This window comes from Bidens hawaiensis, unplaced genomic scaffold (assembly GCF_021521415.1).
Source record: "Bidens hawaiensis isolate Kalapana, Puna unplaced genomic scaffold, B.hawaiensis_p1.1 tig00028737_1, whole genome shotgun sequence".
NCBI classification, from domain to species: Eukaryota; Viridiplantae; Streptophyta; class Magnoliopsida; order Asterales; family Asteraceae; genus Bidens; species Bidens hawaiensis.
The window spans coordinates 163,080-171,521 of NW_027494702.1; the positions used below are offsets into that span (position 1 = coordinate 163,080).

At 33.3% G+C, this 8,442-nt stretch overlaps 1 pseudogene across 1 annotated transcript; it reads left to right on the plus strand.

Moving 5' to 3' along the window:
* Positions 1-5,117: 5,117 nt before the first annotated feature.
* Positions 5,118-8,214, plus strand: LOC143577573 (coniferyl alcohol acyltransferase-like; annotated as a pseudogene). Its single transcript, XR_013143137.1, has 3 exons — positions 5,118-5,551; positions 7,008-7,567; positions 7,758-8,214. The product of XR_013143137.1 is annotated as a coniferyl alcohol acyltransferase-like (transcript).
* The last annotated feature ends 228 nt before the right edge of the window (positions 8,215-8,442 follow it).

Here is an 8,442-nt window from a genome sequence, read left to right on the forward strand (position 1 = left end):
GCATTAATGGGCCGTCTTGGGCCTTGATTGTTGTTAGTGACCCATTGTAGTCTCTATCATATCATAGTTGCTCTAAAAGGGTTGAATATGAGTTTAGTGAGTCATAGTTTGGTTAAAGCCCAATAATATGTCATACTTTCATCAATGGGCCTTATTGGACCTTAACTGGTGTTTGTGGCCCATTATAGCCTTTATCACATCATAGTTACTCTAAGAAGGTTGTATAGGAATGTCATTAGTTATAGTTAGATACTTGGCCGATAACATGTGATACTTTCATCAATAGGTCTTATTGGGCCTTGTTGGTGTTAGTGGCCCATTATAGCCTTTTTCATGTCATAGTCGCTTTAATGGGCCATATTAGTGCTTGTAATCTCTTAGTGGCCTATTATGGCATGTGATATGTAACATTAGATATTTAAGGGTTATATCGTGTTATAGGGAGTCATATTAGACCATAATAGACAAATACAAGTCATACATGTCCTAATGGGCTATATTGGGCCTTGAATCTCTAATGGCCCATTATGAATATAATTTTAAATTGTGTCTTAAGAGGTACAACTCGCCTAAACCGTCGATATACATTAAACATAGGGTCGAAACGTGTCAAGGTTGGAACGGGTCAACTTAAAAAAAGGTTGTTATGGTTCGGGTCGGAACGGGTCAGGGTCAAAAGGTTCGGGTCATAACGGGTCCGGGTCAAAATGGGTCAAGGTCGGAACGGGTCAAAACGGGTCTCGAGTCTTTTTTTTTAACAAGGACAACGGAGGAAATGTTTTAGTTTTATCATTAAAATTCATGTTCCAGTCCAGTTCGTTTCAGCACTTAACAACTCATTTTACAGCAAACAACATGCTAAACAGCTCGTTTCAGCGATTTTTCATTCCGTTTAATCACTTAACAGCTCGTTTTAACAGCAAACAACATGTTAAACAGCTTGTTTCAGCAAGTTTTCAGTTCGTTTCAGCACGTAACAGCTTGTTTTTACAGCAAACATCATGTTAAACAGCTCGTTTCATCGATTTTTCAGTCCATTTCAGCACTTAACAGCTCGTTTTTACAACAAACAACATGCTAAACAGCTCGTTTTAGCGATTTTTCAGTCCGTTTCAGCACTTATCAACTCGTTTTAACAGCAAACAGCATGTTAAACAGCTCGTTTCAGCAAGTTTTCAGTTCGTTTCAGCACGTAACAGCTCATTTTTACAGCAAACATCATGTTAAACAGCTCGTTTCATCGATTTTTCAGTCCGTTTCAACACTTAACGGCTCGTTTCAGCACGTTTTGACCAATTTTGCATCAATTCAGCAATAAAAAATCAATAGTTCAGCTCGTTTTTGCCCGTTTCAGCAGGTTACATAACCAATACTTCAAAACGTTTTTTGTTTTTAATCCATAAAACAAGTATAGGCAAACGTTTAGTGTTTTCAAAACTAGTATGCAAGTATGTCCGTGTTTTCAATCCAAAACCTGGTGTCACGTGTAATAGAGTTTTCTCAAAACCAAATGAATGCATTTAACTCGTTAACTGTTACCTAGTACAAGTGTTTTAAGTTATGAGAGTATGTTCAACAACACATGACTCTAAGACCCACGTATGAACTCACACACAAACACAAACTTGACCCGACGAATCGTTGGTGATAATAAGTAATGTCAACAGTACCGAAAGTCCTAACATGTATCCACACATCATATCATGGCAAAGAAACCAAATATTCATCATACAACTTAACTTATGATCATTTAGTTCACGAGACAGATTCTGGCATGTACAAACTGATTTTATTCACAAAGAAAAGATTAAGGATAAATTCTACAAAATTTACCACAGTATGATATATGAATCAGGTTTCTCAAACAATTTTTATTATATTTTTCTCAAGCATAGAAAACTCACAATAATTCAACAATTACAGATAGGTACTAACAGTTCAGCAGATTGCGCAACAAAAACTAGTTTAATCGTTCTATCAACTCATTAAACCAAATTGTGTAAGACCAATTGGGTTATCTTTTAAACTCATAATACTAAGTTCCAGAAGTGGAACCAACCCGTTTGGGTTTGTCATTAGGGAGTTATGGTGTCTGAAAAATGGACCAGAATATAACTCCCCGAATCAACTTTGACATATGTTTTTGTAAAATCATAGGTATTCAATACTCACCCAAAATTACAAAATTTACCTTTCTGGAAACTAGACTCAGAATACTATATCCTAAAATCAAAATTTGATCAATAATCATCATTTAACAGTGATTTACAGACCAATCAATAAATGAGAACGAATCTGTCAGACAAATGTTCTCAACAAAACTCAAACCTTAACATGTTTATGACATCACTAGGGTTCTAATTAATCATGTTAAAAACCCCCGTTAGAAAATATAAATCCAACAATGATAAAAAGTAAAGATTCAAAAATGTCACTTGCAACTTGTATCAAGACTGTTTAAATTAGAACGAATACTAATCGATTGAATCCAAGACCTAATTGCTTACCTAACCAAGATGAGCTTCAATCGATGTTAATGAGTGATGAAAGTATTAGCAACAGGTGATGGATTAGGGTTCAGATTGGTTACTGAAGGGTGGATGTCTGGTTGGTCACACAAAAGAATTAGAACGTGGCTATTAATTATCAATAATCACACTTTTGTTTTAATGTAACTGTTAGCTTTTAGCCATACATAAAAATTTATAAGTGGCTATACCATAATGCTTTATGGTCACATAAACCCCTTAAGTGTGACCACATGTATAAGCTTTTAGCCACATATGAAACAATTAAGGTGTGGCCATTAACTACTAACGGCCACACGTTTTGTTTGCTGTCACCGTTAACTTTTAGCCACATATAAAACTTATAAGTGGCTAACAAACAATACTCTATGGTCACATATACCCGTAAGTGTGGCCATATGTATTAGTTTTTAACCACATCGTTATCAAACTACTGTGAGCGTAGATCATATTTGGCCATAGTTTACTAAGTGTGGCAAGTAAAAGTCACATTTTTTTATGAAATTGTGGCTAACGGTTTCGAACAACTGTGTTTTTTGTCACACGAATTGAAAAAGTGTGGCTAAATGTTCCAGCAGGTGTGATTTTTTGCCACAAAAATCTAATTTATGTGGCTAAAGGTTCTAACAGGTGTGTTTTTTGTCACATGAATTGAAAACGTGTGGCTAAATGTTCCAGCAGGTATGATTTTTTGCCACAAAAATCTAATTTATGTGGCTAAAGGTTTTAACAGGTGTGTTTTTAGTCACACGAATAACAAATGTGTGGCGAAAGCGACCTTTAGCCACACATTTAGACCGAGGTGTGGCAAAACGCCCAGAGCATGTGTGTGGCTAAAAGCCAATATTCACGTAGTGTGAATGAATATTACACAATAACATAAAACGTAAAACACAATCATATTACACAATGATTTGAAACATAAAACAAAATAGTAAATACATAATACACAATGATTTAAACATAATACACAATGAAAGTAATGTACAATGACTAAAACACACTGATGACTACAAAGACATAATAACAAATAAGAGACAAAATGGTGAGCATATATACACAATGATAAACAAAAGACACAGTGACGTAATTTTTGTTTTAAGTTTTATCTTTAATATATGTAACAACTGAAAAACACAATGACCAACTAATATCACAATGCATAAAAACCAACTAATTAATTTTTTACATAAATATGATACTTATATTAAAGATAAAAAAATGTTTGTTATTATGGTGATTTTTTTAAAATTGTTGCATGAAAAATTTATGAAAGTTTTAAAATGATTAAAGAATTAATATGTGTCTTGCATGTGAAGAGAGAAAGTCAACAAATATAGACTATTTCATATATGCCCTTTCTATCATTTTTTTTCTTCTCAAATTAATCATAACTATTAAAATCTAAGACCAATAAACTAGATTATTTCTCATCATTTTTATTATTTTTATTTATTTTGTATTTTAACCTAACTCTACACCTTTAACCCACCATATATTTTGCTAAACCAATACATATTTAAGCCCTCAAACGATTATTTGATTCTTTATTAAATATATGATTCTTGATTAATTTTTTATTATAATTATAAGATTCTTGACTGATTAAGAGATTCTTGAGTATATTGTATATGACTTATGTCTAACTAATAAGCAATTTTGCTTCAAAAATGCTAAAATAGTCTCACGGTTCGTTTAACTTTGTTTTATTTATTGTTTAATTAATTATGTTGCAATTTCATAGAATAGTAACCAAGTTTTAAAAGTGTTTTAATTTGGTCACTCAACTTTAAAATGTGTTTCAGTTAATTCACTCAACATTCATATTATATTAAATTAAAGGCTTTAACATGCTTTTTTAGCGTTTTTCTTTTTTGTTTCACATACGAAATCTTTTTATCTTTTTTTTTATGTTGATGTTGAGTGACGATGTGAATTTTATTTTTTATTTTTCAATTTTAACATAATTAAAGTTTTTTTAAATTTTTTAAATTTAACAACATATATTGCAAATTCCAACCACCACATCTTATCCTCCATTTCTTTCTTGACGCATAAAAAATCGGTGAGACTCGATTTGAAGATTTAGTAACCCGATTTGAACAAAATATGCATGAGTGACCTAATTGGAACACTTTTGAAAGTTGGTTATTATTCTATAAGATATTCCCTATTGTTTATTGCTATGATAACTTTATTTTATTTATTTTTATTACATTTATCGTAGATGGTATGAAAAAATGTTTTATATAAAGGTCATTTTTAGTATTCGTTTGGGGCATCCGAAATCTCTAAAACAATGTTGTGTATTATGGTCGACATAAATATCATACATGGTTTTGGACATGGAAGCCAGTTATATTGTATGGCCGGTCCCAGACTCCCCACAGCAAGTCTAATGTTGCTTTACAAATTGATTTGATTTCATTTGACTTATTGGATTAATAAGTTAGATTAAATATAACATGTACAGTTGCATTCCAACTTGAAATATGAGTCATCTTACACCAATCTACACCTATAAATAGTGCCGATAATTTGCTAAGTAATGTCATCCAAACCTGCACTATTTCTGCACACCTCTCTCTATATCTCTCTTTAGACATGGGCATTAGGGATGATAGTTTCTTGGTTGAGGTGATTGAGAATGAAGTGGTGCATGCAAAAGAACCATGGGTTGACCACCGTTACCCTTCACAAACTTTGATTTACTTGTGCCACCTTTTGATATTGGCTCAATCTTTTTCTACAAGAAACCCTCCCATGAAAATTTTCCCACCATTGTAAACACTCTAAAAGCTTCACTATCTCGAGCTCTCGCTCTCTACCCTCCCCTTGCGGGTGAGATAGCATGGAACCAAGCTGCCGGAGAGAATCAAATTCACTGCAACAACCGAGGCGTTTACTTCTTTGAAGTTGTCGCTGACGTAGACCTCAAGGAACTGGATCTTTACACACCAGATGAGTGCATAGAGGGTAAACTAATGCCCAAGAAACTACAACATGGTGTTCTTGGTATTCAGGTAGTAACTAGTTCTAACCTATTACGACTTAGTTCATGCGTAATGAGGTATTATATGGGCAGATAAAGCTCCTACACCACTATTCGTGACAGTATAGGGGTGTTAAGAACTAATGATGTGGCAAAAAAATGTTTTTTAAGAACCATTAATCATTACCACATTACGCATGTCCTTATAGTTTAAACTAATGCCCAAGAAATTACAACATGGCGTTCTTGGTATTCAGGTAGTAACTAGTTATAACCTATTACCACTTAATTCATGCGTAATGAGGTATTATATGGGCAGATAAAGCTCCTACACCACTATTCGTGACGGTATTGGGGCGTTAAGAACTAATGATATGGCAAAAAAATGTCTTTTAAGAGCCATTAACCATTACCAAAAAAATGTCTTTTAAGAACCATTACCACATTACGCATTAACCATTACCACATTATGCATGTCCTTATAGTTTAAAAATTACGCCTTACTAGCCACCCTTTTTAACTCATGTCTATCACCTTCCACACACATAAAAGTGTGAACCTGATATATCTAATGCATTTCTAAGCCTATAACTTCACATTTTAAAACATTGCTACTAACTGGGTGTCGCTTTTATTTATTGGTTCATAATTAATTAAGTTATTAAAATAAATTATTTGTTTTTCAATAATTAAAAGAAAACATTATGTAATATTTTATGAGTTGTTTTGATAAGCTGTTTCTTAACAAACTTAATAAATATGAAATTAAAACATTTCTTATAATAATTCAATACTTTAAATTGTTAAAACTTAATTATTATTACCACCCCCACCCCTCCCCCCAAATAAAAAAAGAAAAAAGAAAAGAAAAAAATTATGTCTGCCATGAGATGAATGCCTTATTTTTCATCTTTATGGTGTAGTCGCAAAGTACAGGTTTATAAAAAAATTTATTGGTCCTTTCACATCGAATCAATAATTAAAGAGAATAAATGGAAAATTCTTAAAATAAACTTATGAATAGGGATTTGTTATTCATACACATTTTATAGGGTGTATGTTGGGTTTAAATGTGTGTTAAAAATATGTGTAAATAACCAAAAAGAGTGTTTGAATAACCATTCCCTATGAATATGTATCCCTACTATACAACTTATTACCCCATTTATCCACTTTTGTACAAAACACAACAAAACCTATAGATTGTCACACACATAATGTGCCTACGTGGATGCATATATCTTCTCACAAAAGTGGACGGGCGGGTAGGTGCGTTTTCACATAAAGGTCAACCTGTGGATTTTGTTTTCGAATTAATAAGACAAATTCATTTTGTAAAATTAAGTGAAGTTCTTTTTGAAAAGGTTGACCATTCTTATTATATATATTACTTTGGGAATTCTTATTATATATATTACTTTGAAAAGTTTGCTATTATTATGAATGAACATATTGCTATAGAATATTAATCCTTAATAAAAATGCAGGTTACGAAGTTAAAATGTGATGGAATAGTGATAGGGGTTATGGTTGATCATCGAGCAGTAGACGGCTACTCAGCTAACATGTTTATTTCAACATGGGCAGACATGACTAGATCGAAAACCCCTTCTATGACCCCCTCCTTTGGGAGGACACACCTAAAACCGAGGTCCCCGACAAGTTATTCACCATTAATAGACAATGTATTTGCTCCATTTCTACCGCCACCATCCCACCCTGACAATGATCTAGGCATAGATGATGACAAGTACCGACTTGTTAATCGCGTATACTACATTGAGGGTGAGCAACTTAACAAGTTACAACTATTGGCGAACGAAAATGGATGTAGGAGGTCTAAGTTGGTGGCATTCACCTCTTTCTTGTGGAAATCAGTAGCATTAAGCATGGAAAACTCAGGAAAACAAAACCAATCATGTAATGTGATTATCGCCGTAGATGGAAGAAGACGGTTGAGTGAGAAAGAAGAAAAAGTGAAACAAAAACTTATGGCATCACACTTTGGAAATGTTTATCAATGCCATATGGGTCTAAAACACCACAGGTAATTAACTTTCTTTAGGATAATTATAAGCTTTGATAACTATTACAAAATTGACTAACAACAAATCAAAACTTTTGTTTGTTTTCTTTAAAACGTAAATCTTAAAAACTAATACCCTAAAAGGTTAAAACAATGTTCCCCGCTTATCCACCTCTCTATTGTAATTGGATCCTTTTATTTAATATATTAGGAGTTAAAGGAGATGTCACTATGCAATGTCGCCACAGAAGTACAAGAGTTCTTGAAGCCAGCCACTACGAAAGAACATTTCTTGGACATAATAGATTGGGTGGAAGAACATAAGCGACAACCACTCATATCAAAGGCTTTGGTCGGTGAAGAGATCACGTCATTCACAGTTTCAGCAGGACAAAGATTTGAGACCATGGATGAGATAGATTTTGGGTGGGGCAAGGTGACATTCGGATCATGTCATGTCCCATCGTCAAGGAAGGATTGTTTTGTGATGACGATGGGTAGTTCGAAAAACAATGAGGATTGGGTTGTTTACATGCATATGCCATTAAAGCACATGAGTTTCATCGAGGAACATGCCAGTCATGTGTTCAAGCCCTTTGATACTGACTACATCCAGATTTAATGCATGGTGCCTTATTCTCTAGTCCTACATAAATTTGATCGATTGTTTTTCACTGGTTCTTTTGTTACAAAGAACATTGTTGTTTACTTTGTGTTATGTATTAACTATTAAGTGATATTCCATAGTGTTTGTATGATCTTTATATCATGTTTGAATGATAATGAATGTCATGATAATTTAATCTTTAGTTTTTCATAGTAAATGAATATATATGCTTGTTAATCCACTTGTGTGATGTTACTAAACACAAAGGGTTACTACTTACGACAAGAGC